This window comes from Lepus europaeus, chromosome 8 (assembly GCF_033115175.1).
Source record: "Lepus europaeus isolate LE1 chromosome 8, mLepTim1.pri, whole genome shotgun sequence".
Classification (NCBI taxonomy): Eukaryota; Metazoa; Chordata; class Mammalia; order Lagomorpha; family Leporidae; genus Lepus; species Lepus europaeus.
The window spans coordinates 80283276-80297366 of NC_084834.1; the positions used below are offsets into that span (position 1 = coordinate 80283276).

Consider the following 14091-nt stretch of genomic DNA (forward strand, 5'->3'; position numbering starts at 1 on the left):
ATTCTTTCAAATAAATAAATAAATCTTAAAAAAAAAAAAGAAATTCCACACATATTACAAGGATATGGAAGTACAAGATCACAGACTGCACTGCAATTTTTGAGAAATTAGATAGCCTTTTTCAGAGTAGGGGATTGTTGGTATGAAAAAAAGGCTAAAGAAAAGAGTATTTTTGATTTTGTATTGGTGTGTAAATTCAAATGTTTTTGTTTGAGAATTTCTTGGGTGCTGCAAAGGAGTTGTTCTTGATGATTACGGTCAGAACATTCTCATTAATAAATTGTATAGCTATACATTCACATTGATTTATTGGCTTTGCAGTTCTACATTGTAACTTTGAAGAATTCCTTCACCCACCCTGTTTGGGAAACCTGACTGTCCTAGGCAGTTCTGTGCCATTTAGCTACTCTCTTTTATTTCCTGTCACTCATGAAGCAGCAGTGGGACTGGGGTACAGAAGAGGTGCCAATGAGTGAGCTGATCCTAAAAGAATGGGAGAGGGGCTGAGGATGCGTATCCCCTGGCGCACTTTTTCTGTTGTGCATGGCCAGCCCTTGCCTTTTGGATGAATTTGCTGGCTGTATTTGGGGATGGAGGAGGATTTAACTCAGAAAGCTCCACACACAGGACCATCTACCTCCTGGGTTACTTTGGTGAATGACATAGGTGATTTACCTTTCATTCCCAGCCATTGCCCTGCTGATAGTGAGCTTTGACCAACATTTGTGGACCTTCAGTTCTATAGTTTCTGAGTCAGGACTTTAATGTTGGGATTACTTCAAATGCATTATTATCACTGCTGAGATCCAGACTTGTCATCCAGAACAGGCTATTTTCAGTTTAGGCAGAATACTGACTCTGTTTTTGTATGGATAGATGTTTTTAAACTTTTTAAAAGATTTATTTATTTATGGGGCCAGCACTGTGGCGCAGTGGGTTAATGCCCTGGCCTGCAGTGCCAGCATCCCATCTGGGCACCAGTTTGAGACCCAGATGCTCCATTTCCAATCCAGCTCTCTGCTGTGGCCTGGGAAAGCAGTAGAAGATGGCCCAAGTACTTGGGCCCCTGCACTATTGTGGGAGACCCAGCAGAAACTCCTGGCTCCTGGCTTCCTTTCGGTGCAGTTCCTGCCATTGCAGCCATCTGGGGAGTGAACCATCGGGTGGAAGACATCTCTGTCTCTCTCTCTGTAACTCTGACTTTCAAATAAATAAATAAATAAATATGTTTTTTAAAAAATAAAAATAAGTCTTTTAAAAAAAGATTTATTTATTTATTTGGGGGTGGGGGGAGAGAGGGAGAGGGAGAGGGAGAGGGAGAGGGAGAGAGAGAGAGAGAGAGAGAGAGAGAGAAATATCTTCCAGCCACTGGCCGCTGGTTCACTCCCTAAATGGCTGCAATGGCTAGGGCTGGGCCAGGCTGAAGCTGGGAGCTAAGAGTTTCTTCTGGGTCTCCCATATGGGTGTAGGGCCCCAGGGATATGGGTTATCTTCCATTGCTTTCCCAAGATCATTAGCAGGGAGCTGGGCTGGAAGTTAGCAGCTGAGACTGGAACTGGCCCTCATATGGGATGGCACTGCAAGCTACAGCTTAACCTACTGTGCCACAGTGCTCTGCCCTCCCACCCTCTTTTTTAACTCTTAACAGTCTGTTTTCACTGGTACATAAATTAAGTAATTATTATAATTACTTTTTGTTTTTGTTTTTCACTTTGAAATAGATTTAAGAAGGATGCTGTCAAAATGAATTGACTAAAAGGAGAAAGTAATTTCAGCCAGGTGGGTTGGATAAGGTTTTTCCAAACTTTGTTTCTCCAAAGCCAAAGTCATATGTTTTGCTTGACTAATACATCCATTCTCAATTCAATCATATCCTTTAGAATACCCATCCATGGAAGTCATTAATTGCTTAGGATAAGTCCCTCCCACAAGTCCGTTTTCTGTTGGGCTTAAAAAAATCACCAGAGATTTATTGGACTAAGATGTTGCCGTGTTTTTAGGATTTGTGAGAGGATTTGTGAGCTAACTCAACAAACTATTGGTTTCTGGGACTAGAATTTCTAAGATTATTTGTTACACTCAGAATAACAATAACTTCCTTAGATTTTGGACATGTTTCTGATCCTAAAGAGATATTACCACACTCCTGGGTCTTGAATTAAGAGTAGATATTTCTACAACTATGGGGGTTCAAGGTCTTTAACAGGATGTTGGTCTTTAAATGACTATTTTGGAGTTTATTAATGTATGCAACTTACTGCATAGGCTGACTTATAATGAACCAACCATTCCAATTGTCCATTTTCAGGCTGAAAGCAATAAAAGTAGCACTTCCCTTTATCTGGATGGTTTTCACATCCTCAGATGTCTGGGTGCCACAACACCTACCTTGAATTGATTTAATCAGCTGCTGGTTTCAAATTTTATATATTCAGGTGTTTTCCTTCATGGTAGTGGGAGTGATCATCAATGAGTTCATGAAAAATATGTATTCTGAAAATACTATACATGTATTTAAAAAATTTTTCACAAAAATAAATTTATACTTTTCTATCGACTGCTTGAAGTACTTTCATATTTATCCTGTAAGGATAAATCACTGTCCCATCATTTCAGGCCACCATTCAGCTCTTAAATTCTATCATTTATTGTCATCATATGTTATTTTCTTATTAAGCTAATATTAATTAATTAAGCAGATTAATGAATTTTAAATGCCCTGCAAGCTTTCTGGAATCTTACACATACTAAATAAATGTTTGTTTTGTGAGTAAACAAATAAATAAGCAATATATGGATAATAGTCTTTCTCAGATTAATATGAGAAAGAATCCTATGCTATTTCAATTAAATTATTCTAAGATTTATTCTAAGAAGAGTTGCTAAGGCTCTGCCTGACAGATACAAATACTGATTTATTCTCTTTGATTTTTATTATAATTTATGATATATCACATCAGAACACTAAAATGGATTATGCTAATGGTTGTCACTTTTTTGTTCTGTATATATGACTTATTTATCAAAAGAAGAAAATATTTCAAAAGGCTTTAAGTATATTTTTTCATTTTCATTTTCTTTAAAAATTTAGACATTTTTTCTTTGCTAAGTTTTATAAATATTGTTTGTTTTAGTAATTTTTGTATTAAAGCAAAATTTGAAGCTACTCATTGCAGAGTTTTGGAGTCTGGTCAACATGTTAAGATCCATTAATCAGTAAAAGGTAAAGTATCTGATAGGGTCTGGTTCCAGATGTGAGAAAGTATTACCTGAAATCCTTGTGCTAGATGAGGATTTAAAATAATTCCTTGAAATTACAATGTCTATGCTTTATTTTTAAACTGTAAAAATGACCACCTTGATTTTTAGGATATATCCCTAGACCATATTAGTTTTCTTGCTTTTGTCTGTTCTTTGTCAACACTTGTTTAATATTTGTACAGAATTCTACCCTCTTTAGAGATGGAAAAATATTTTTTTCTGTCACTCAATAAGTAGTATTGTGTTTTATGTTGAATACATGCTGAATCAATTTGATTAAGCAAATTATATGTAATTTGTGAAGTGGTTAAAATTAGCATTATTCTACTAAAATTTATAATTCTTTAGCATGCTGCCAAACGGCTAAGTCTATTCTTCATTGATTTCTTGTCAATCATTAACTACATATTTTATTGTTCCATTTTAATCCGTTGTTCAGAATTACCCATTCCAGCTAAAATTTATTACCTGCTCTATGCTATTTGAGTCTGCTTGCTGGTTCTAAATGACCACAATATCATTTTACACATATAATTCATAGCAGATAGAAAGCTTAATATAGCTTTTTAACATTTGATCACTTCATAATGTCATGTTTTTGGATTAATGGTATATTGTATCCTATTTCACTAAGTTAAAGTGAGAAGCTAATAAAAATTATGGTGTCTAGAAACTATGATTTTAGTATTTCAAATAACTAAGATAACATATATCTAGAAGTCACACTTTTCCTTTAATTAATCATGGTAGGAACATTCTGAGAGAGCTGTTGTTGAAGTGATATCACTGTCAAATAGCATGATTTAATAGGGTATTACATGACTTACGGACAGATGTAAGTTTAAATTAGTTTTTGAAGAAGCTTTCTATCATTCTTTTCTTCCAAGACTAAAAGGTGTGCAAGTAAATAACTGTACTTTTCAATTTTATATGAACTTTATGCATTTTAAAATAAATACTTTGACAGAGAGTTGATTTTTTTTATTTTGGGGAAATCATTTATTAAACTGCAAGATAAATATAAAACTGAGCAAAATTCAGCTAGATATGTTCTTTTAAAGAACAAAAGCTCAAAAGATATTAAGCTCACCAAAGAAAACCTGATGCTCTGGAGAGAAGAAAATACTAGATTAAATGATTATGACAAACAATATGAGAACTTTTAAACAAGTACACATTGTATGGAATGTGAATTGATGAAAAGAAAGATGGGTGTCAGGCTTAGCAAACCAATTAGCTCCCATCATGCAAGAGTCAAGGAGTTCCTGACAAAAGTAAAGCAATAGACATAATTTGTTTACAGATTAAAAAGCCCCTTTGACATTCTACAAAGAAATCAGGTGAGCAAGTTATTTATAAAGAAATTATACAAAGAATGAGAAAAAGTGCATAATGGTGAACAACACTGGCAGACATTTCAGATTAGATAGGATTAGATAGGGTTGATATTAGATAGGATTAGATTAGATTAGATAGATTAGGTAGATTCAGATTAGATAGGATTGAGATAGCTCAATAGAAGACTGGGGCTGCCAGAGATAACTTCCTGCCATCTCTGCCCAGACCTGGGCTCAAGGGAGCAAAACTGAGATCTGGGAGGAAGCTAACAAGCCAATAAATGATGATGTCAACTAAACTAGGATCAAATTGAGTATGTATTAGAACTTTAATTCCTTTATTATCTACTTCCTCAGAAAGTTCCTTAAAGACTATGAAAGAGTTTATAGCCACAATAACTATGTGTTTTGGGCCAAAATGGATTCACAGTAATGGATGGTTAGAAAATTCTGTCCAGAAAACACAGAAAAACTACAGCAGGCCAGATCTTTAACATACTCCTCCACTCATCTATGCATTTTGGTATGTTTTCCCATCTTCATTTCATGATCTTCCACACATAAAGGCCCAATCCAGGATAGTAAATGTGTCTTACACATTCTGTGTCAGGAAACTCCAATATAGTCACATTTTCCCCATTTTCTCACTAGTATTAGGTTTCAAGGCTCCAGTAATTTTATGTCTTAAATATTTCAATAATTTTCTGATGTGAGATACATTCTTAAATATTTTGTTCCCAAACCAATCCCCTTTCTTATAACTTTAAACTAGACTAACAACATAATCCCTTTGAATGTTATTATTGACTTTTTCTTTCATTTATGTGGGAGCTTCTCTAGTCTGTTGATATTTTCTCCATTTCCCCATGCTCATTTTATTAAGTCTCCAACACTCCTAACCAGTATTAATATAATTAGTAATAATAGCTGTCAATCATGTTTATTCTTTAAACATGCATTATGCTAGTGGTTTGTAAACAGTATTCTTTGTAATTTTTTATAATGCTACCCTGAAGAAGGTGTTAGTATGCCTATATTATCAGTGAAGGGCAGGGGACTGAAGAAAGCCTACAACCTTGCTAAAGATCACACAATTACTAAGGAGAGGATCCATGGTTCAAAATTGGGTTATCTAATATTACTTCTTTGTGCTATTTCTCACAATTGTTTCTCATTGATTGTCTTTTAGTTTCTATTGCTGTAGCCAGGGAGGTAGCAAGCATGGAGGAGCTGAGATCACCAGCCCCTCCCTGCACTCTCACATGAGCTGCAACACCATTTGCACCACCAAAACCACCAGGGACACTTCCACCTACCCATGTGGCAGAAAACCACAGCTTTTGTGGTTTTGTTGCCCTCAGCCAGTACCAGGTAAAAAATAACCAACAAGGCTGCTTGCTGAATCCCCATAAAGAAATTTAGCTCATGATAAGGTCATTACATTAGAAATACCGTGACTGACACATCCATCCCCGTCGTGCACCCGACAGCATGACATATCTGAGTTTACTCCAGTTCTTAAGGGCCTCAAACGTTCCATCTTTGGATATACCTCCTGTTTATATGAAGTAATGGACTCAATCCTCATGGAGTGGAGGTCTCTCTTGAGCATGGCCATACTCCTTAGTGTGTACTTTCACTTTGCATACAAATAAATCTTTTACCTTTCGCTTCTCATAGTCTTTTCTTAATTAGAGGCATGAAACTGGACCCAATTATCAAACACTCTTAAAAGAGGCCATTTAACTAACTGAGGCCAGGGGTGAAATTCCACACCTAGAGCCACCAGGAGCTTCAGCTTATTGCCTACTGCTTTGGTGTGGGAAGGTGAAACCCAGTCCCTGACAGGTGCAAAAAGAAAATAAAGGGGGGTGTACTATTTGACTTAGAATTTTAATCATTCTTATGTAAAATTTCCTGTAGCTTAAATTTTTCACCTAATGCTTTTTCATGAATATATTTCTCAATATTACTATGCATTTTACTAGGACAATTCCATTATTTTACTTAGCCTAGTTAAGATTCTTTGTTTTTGATCAGGAAGGCAATTGCAGTTTTTCCCATTATGAATAACAGACTGGTATACAAATTTGTCTTTTTTTAAATTTCTGGTGAATATCTTTCTAGGCAACATTCCTAGTTAGGATTAGTGGATGAAAGCATTAACTTATATCTGGCTTTAGAGAAGGAGTTAATAGTCCACAGCCTATGGACCACTTCCTGTTTTTGTAAATGGGCATTTATTGTTTCCAACACAATCAGATTCAGTCATTTAGATCTTGACTGTGGCCTCCTTTTGGAAGGCAGAAATGAGTAGTTTACCCTGTAAATCTGCAACTATTTACTTTTTGGCCTTCATAGATAAACTTCCAAATCCCTGCCCAGAGACATATTACTCAACTTATTTTGAGGCAGTTTGTCTACTACGTAAAATCTAAATGTTGGCCAGTTTTGCCATACTCTCCTCAGTGGTAGGAAATACGAATATTGTCTTTTCTCGACAATAGTCCTACAGCTTTGTAGTAGGAGGAGAGAGCTAGATCCAGGTAGAATGTGGTGTACCAAGATCGCTGAAAGCTTAGAAAATTGCCCTGAAGCTTGGTTGTATTTGTTTCCTAAGGAAGTATGCTACTTTTGGAGCCATCATTAGCTCCTCGGTGACTGCTAGGTTCTTCCTACATGTAGCTAACAAGTTCTATGGAGATCACATCCTCAGCTTGTTTGCAGTTCCAATAAATCCAAGAGATATATAAGAGCTCTAACCCATTAGACTTTGCTACATTATCTACTTTAGCATGTTGAGCTGTTGGAGATGTTTTGCCTTCCAAGAGCCCAATTTAATATACCCAAAAGTGCCTTAAAGCAAAATTTAGGTTATTGCATAAGGGTCTGCTGACTTGCTTCAGGCATGGCATTGTGCTGAGGCTGCATGCCAGGTGCAAAAAGGCTATCATGTTTCATCATTTCTCTTTTGCAAAATCAAGTACCATGGACCTAATATAGGACAGATTATCTTGTAATACAATATGAGCCAATTTGCCAAATAAAAATGGAATGAAAACAGTAGCTTGTAGCAACACCTAAAATATCTTTTGAGCCATTATCTTTTTAATGAAAAGCAACACTGGACAATATCAACACAAATTGTAGTTTAGCATCTCATTAACTGAATAATGGCTTATACACACCATGCATTTCTAAGCACCTGAAGTGTTGAAAAATGTACGCCAAAATGAGTCAACAGTCCATTCTTCTCTATGCATCCTCAGGTGACAATGAGGATCTTTATGTCTTTCATTATTGCACAGTAGTAATGTGTTTCTTTTATCTTCCTCAAGTGTTAAATAGAGAAGAACAAGAATTCTGAGGAGTCTATTCTCTACATTCTTAGGTATTTAAACAATTTATATAACTGTGGATTATATAAATGCTTGATTCTCATTTATCACCTGATTGGCCATATTTCTTTTTGTAGGAAGTTTAAGGGGATAATTTAAAAGAGGAGCTGACTCTGTGTAAGAAAGCCCTCCGAGAACATACATTACTATTGGGCAGCTCCTAGTGCCTCTAAAACAAATCTTGCAATTTTTTAAATTGAAGCCTAGTGAGACCAGTATGTCTCTCTTTCTAAATTCACTTAAAACATCCCCTTCCATAAGTGATATTTTCCTTTCAGTAATCAAGCAATTACTAGTCTGATTTCACTTCATTTGTACAAACTTGTCTTGTGTTCATCAGCCTGGTTTTTTCACCCTGATAAGCCTGGACTGTGGGGGCTAGAATGGCTGATCCCTACCGGGTCTGAATATCTGCGGGCATTTCCCTCCTGTTTCACACTGAGTTAGCAATCAGTCCCATCTGTTCTTTATCATTAGGAATTCACAATGTACCCAAAGCCATTCTTCAAGTAAGGTCGTTAACTTTTGAGGCAGTGTTCTAGATAGACACACTTACACATACATGGATGCCTCTCTCTATATTTCTATCTTTAACTATACACACATACACTTTTACACTATAAGTTTTCACTTGATTTTGAATATATAGGCATCTCAAGGTAATTATTTCTGGACAATAATTCGTGTATGTTGATAGGCTTGGTTAGTGAGAAGATGGTTTTCTATCAATTTTGTCATACTCCATGAAACAGTATCAGATGACTAATTATTTGATATACATTTTTTATGCCAGTAACAGGGAACAAATTGTTTTATCTAGGCTAGATAATCAATTGGGCATTAACATTCCTTGATTTGTGCTCATCAACTGTTCATTGACTTAGATGGTATTCATATATTTGATAGGTTGTCACAATCAAAAATAAAGTACTAAATTCCTCATGGTACATTTTGTGCAAATATCAGTGTTAAAATATACCACTATATGAATTAGCTAGTATGCCATGCTTTTCAGATGAATGTAAGCAACCAGTAAATATATAGACCCAATAAAACAATGTCTTACTGTTTTACAATATAATTGCAAATAAACTCTCATTAATATTTTCTTTAAAATATAGATTAATCTGAACTGTTTTGAATGATTATAACCTCTGATCCATTGTGTCTGATATGAAAACATTTGAATCAAGTACTTTGCTTCATACAATAAATGACTTTGCATAGACTAAGACAAGATTCAAATAAATGCAATCATTTAATCTCTTTAATATGTCTCAAAGATCACTACTTGGTAATTTTAACTCAACTTCTAAAGTCTCTAAAACTAAATAGATTTTTTTAAAGATTTGTTTATTTATTTGAAAGACAGAGTTACAAAGAAGCAGTGGCAGAGAGATAGAGAGAGGTCCTCCATCTGCTGGAAGACCCAAATGGCCGCAATAGCTGGAGCTGAGCCGATCCAAAGCCAAGAACCAGGAGCTTCTTCTAGGTCTCCCACGGAGGGGGCAGGGCCCCAAGGACTTGGGCCACCTTCTACTGCTTTCCCAGGCCATAGCAGAGAGCTGGATCCAAAGTGGAACAGCCGAGACTCGAACGGGCGCTCATATCGGATGCTGGCACTGCAGACTGCAGCTTTACCTGCTACGACACAGCACCTGCCCCACTAAATAGATTTTGATCAAAATGATAGAAATGTCTACTTTTCTTTGAAAAGATTTATTTATGTATTTGAAAGGCAGAGTTATAGAGAGGGAGAGGCAAAGGCAGAGAGAAAGACAGAGACAGAGACAGACAGACAGAGAGAGAGAGAAAAAGATCAATTTTCCATCTGCAGGTTCACTTCTCAATTGGCCTCAAGACCAGGGCTGGGACAGGCTAAAACCAGAAGCCAAGAGCTTCATTTGAGTCTCTGACATGGCTGCAGGGACCCAAGTACTTGGGCAATCTTCTGCTGTTTTCCCAGGCACGTAAGCAGGAAGCTGGTTTGGAAGCTGAGGTAGAACTCAATCACAGACACACCCATATGGTATACAGGTATCCCAATTGTGCCACAAAAGCCCACCCCAGATGTTTCAAAATAAAATTTCAAAGAAATGCATAAGATCCTTGAGACCACGAACACTGAAATATGGGAAATGCAAAATATCTACTATATACAGATTTTATTTTCTACTTGTTGTTAAGATATTCCTAGAATAAGCATCCAGTTTAATGTATCATATTTGAAGTACAAGTTTGTTTTAAATTTTTATTAATATAGAGAACCAATTTCATACATTTCATAAATACAATTCTAAGATGATGACCATACTTCGTACCTGCCCTCCCTTCATCAATCCCCCTCCTTCCTTCCTTTTATCTTTAATTTTTGCAAACATAATTTCAGTTCACAGGTTTAATGTACCACTAATGATACATTTTAACAATTAAAAAAATAGAATATTCCATAGGAGTATAAATGAGCAAAAACAGCAATCACATCTCAAGATATCTGTTTCATTCTTATACATTTTTATATTCTTTATTAACTGCTACATATCAGAGATAAAATATGATATTTGTCTTTTTGGGTCTGGCTTGTTTCACTTAGCATAATGATGAAATACAAGTTTTCTGCTCAACATAGAAATTCATTTAGCCAACTTTCTCTTGTCAGAGATAATAGGTGGCTTTCAAATATGCCTCAGAATAGAAAAGAATAAATGTAAAACCTCCTGTAAAATGATCTAGGAAATTTTTAAAAGTTGCATAAATTTATTAGGGCATAATAGTAAGTCATTTTACCCAAGTGCAAAAAAAGTATAAGAACACAAACAGAAAATGTTAGTTGTGAAATTTTTAAATTCTCCATTCATGATTTAAGTCTGACAGCAAAGCATAGTGCATATTTTCTTTAATGTGTCAAATTTCTGTCCATTATATAAATTGTTGAGCACTTTTTCCTTCATTGATATTCTAGATGTGTCAAAAAAATTATGCTTTGGAAAAGTAAGAGTTAAAAGTACAGTGTAGGACCTGTGACAAAAGTGTCTATTGGAAGCAGTTAGCACCACACATTTGTCTCAACATTCCATTAGGGAGAATGAAATAGACCAGAGGAAAACAAAAGAGAATATCAGAGGGAATATAGCAGGAGGCCTACTGCTTTTTTCTTTTGTTCTTTTGTTTAGACACCTGAAGATCAAAGCAAAATAGATTGAGTTGATGTTCTTCCGATTTCTTTTCAAGTTCTAAGGGAGAGGGAGACAACATATTGTGACATTTTGGTTAACTGTATTTATTGAAAAACTCCTTACTTTTAACTTTGATTTAAGGTAATCCTCTAGGCTTCAACTATTAAATGAACTGTGACTCACCCCGACTCTTCTTCTTTTTAAGATCTAGTTAGTCACCAAGCTCTATCAGTTTTTCTTTCAAAGTATCTCCTACCCAAGATTTTTCACTTTATTCTCATTGTCAACATCCTCATCCATATTTCATCACCTTATGTGGAGACAAATCAAAGAGCCTCCTATGTGTTCTCTCTCACTCTATACTATCTATAACCAAATTCCTTAAAAAGTAATAATAAAAACTGTGATGATTGCTTACTCAACACAATGGACTTTAAGAGTACATTTTATAATATTTCTTTCCATTCTGACAGTCAAATATCATAGGATTTCTCAAATATAAATTAAGTTATATCAGATTCTACATATCAGGGTTTTAATAAGTAGTTGGCCTTGTTTTAATTTGGTATTTGAATTGAGCTTTATATGCTGTGAATATACTACTATTATTAGGAAATGACAGAATTTTTAAAAATTATTTTATCTTTTACTTATACATAAAAAATGATACATATTTATCCAGTGACATGCAATGTTTCTATACATGCATATCTGGTGTGATTTCCAATTAGAGTAAACATCTGTTTGTGCAAACATTTATTATTTATTTATAATGAAAGCATTCAAAAGCTTGTCTAGTTCTTTGCTTCACTGAGATATATACAGTGCATTATCATTATCTATAGTCCCCCTACAGTGCCATTGAAAAGCAGAATTTCTCTCAGATCTGCAGTTGGTGCCCAAAATTTCCTGGGGAAGCACTAAAAAAGAAGTAATCCTTCTGTACAAGTCTGTAATTTCATGGCTATCACCATTGCAATGCTAGATCATACCTATAGCCTACAAACACCAAGACAAGCAAAATATGGAGGTAAGATCAAAACCCAAACTCCTGTGATCTGTCTGCTGCTGAGATGGATTCACAGCCCAAGGCCATGACAACTAATAACAAGTGATGGTGGCTGAAAGCTTAGTCCAGTCCACTGAGATCAGAGGACTCCACTTTAACCCCAGGGCAGGTCCACGATTCCATCTGTAAGTACTTGCCACGGGACAATAACTCTTAGGTTCTTCCAAAGTTGGATTTTTCTACCCTAGCCCTGAGTCCCCAAACACAGTTCTGTTGTTGTTTGATGTCTACCCAACAATGGTGGAAGGGTGAGAAAGGCAGACCCTTAGGCACCCAGGCTGACAAGTTGGCACTATGGCATAGCAAGTAAAGCTGCCGCCTACAGTGCTGGCATCCCACATGGACGCTGGTTCGAGTCCCAGCTGCTCCACTTCCTATCCAGCTCTGTGCTATGGCCTGGGAAGGCAGTAGAAGATGGCCCATGTCCTTGGGCCCTGCAACCATGTGGGAGACCTGGAGGAGGCTCCTGGCTCCTAGCTTTGGATCAGCACAGCTCCAGCCATTACGTTCAATTGAGGAGTGAACCAGCAGATGGAATACCTCTTTCTCTCTTTGCCTCTCTTTTTCTCTGCGTAACTCTGACTTTCAAATAAATAAATAAATCTTTCTGTTTTAAAAAAAGATACAACACCCTTGAGTCCCACAGTCACCAATGCCTACACAGTATTGGGCATGAATATCAGGCTAGAGATAATACACACTGAAACAACTGTGTCTCATCAGAGTTCTGAAAATCAACAAAGTGTATATTGGAAAGTATCTATCAACTGCATATGCATAATGGGTTGAGTTGTATCCACAAAAAAGATACATCAAAGCCCTAACCACCATTCCTGTGTTTGTGACATTATTTGGATATTGGGTCTTTACAAATGTAATCAAGATGAGATGATATTGGATTTAGGTGAGCCTTAGTCTAATTGCTGGTGTCCTTAGAAAAGGAAAATTTGGACACAGAGTAGACAAGATATACAGGGAAGAACTCTGTGGGGCAATAAAGATAGAGATTAGAGTAATGCATCAACATTTCAAGCAACACCAAGGATGGCCAGAAAACACCATAAACTAGGAGCTAAGTATGCAAGGGGTAGGAATATATGCAAGATAATCTGTTTCCAAGTTTTCCAGAGGAATCAATCTGGCTGACACAATCTTTTTTTTTTTTCTGTCTTGTTTTCTTTTTTTTTTTTTAACTTTTATTTAATAAATATAAATTTCCAAAGTACAGATTTTGGATTACAGTGGCTTTTTTCCCCCCATAACCTCTCTCCCACCCACAACCATCCCATTTCCTACTCCCTCTCCCATCCCATTCACATCAAGATTCATTTTCAATTCTCTTTATATATAGAAGATTGATTTAGTATATATTAAGTAAAGATTTCATCAGTTTGCACCCACACAGAACATAAAGTGTAAAATACTGTTTCAGTACTAGTTATAGCATTAATTCACATTGAACAACACATTAAGGACAGAGATCCCACATGAGGAGTAAGTACACAGTGACTCCTGTTGTTGACTTAACAATTTGACACTCTTGTTTATGGCGTCAGAAATCTCCCTAGGCTCTAGTCATGAGTTGCCAAGGCTATAGAAGCCTCTTGAGTTCTCTGACTTCGATCTTATTTAGACAAGGTCATAGTCAAAGTGGAAGTTCTCTCCTCCCTTCAGAGAAAGGTACCTCCTTCTTTGATGGCCCGTTCTTTCTAGTGGGATCTCACTCACAAAGATCTTTCATTTAAGATGTTTTTTTCCAGAGTGTCTTGGCTTTCCATACCTGAAATACTCTCATGGGCTTTTTAGCCAGATCTGAATGCCTTAAGGGCTGATTCTGAGGCCAAAGTGCT

The 14091-nt window shown here is 36.2% G+C and overlaps 1 pseudogene; it reads left to right on the forward strand.

The window, feature by feature from the left end:
• The first annotated feature begins 6353 nt into the window (after positions 1-6353).
• Positions 6354-6448, forward strand: LOC133766143 (small nucleolar RNA ACA64; annotated as a pseudogene).
• Positions 6449-14091: the final 7643 nt, after the last annotated feature.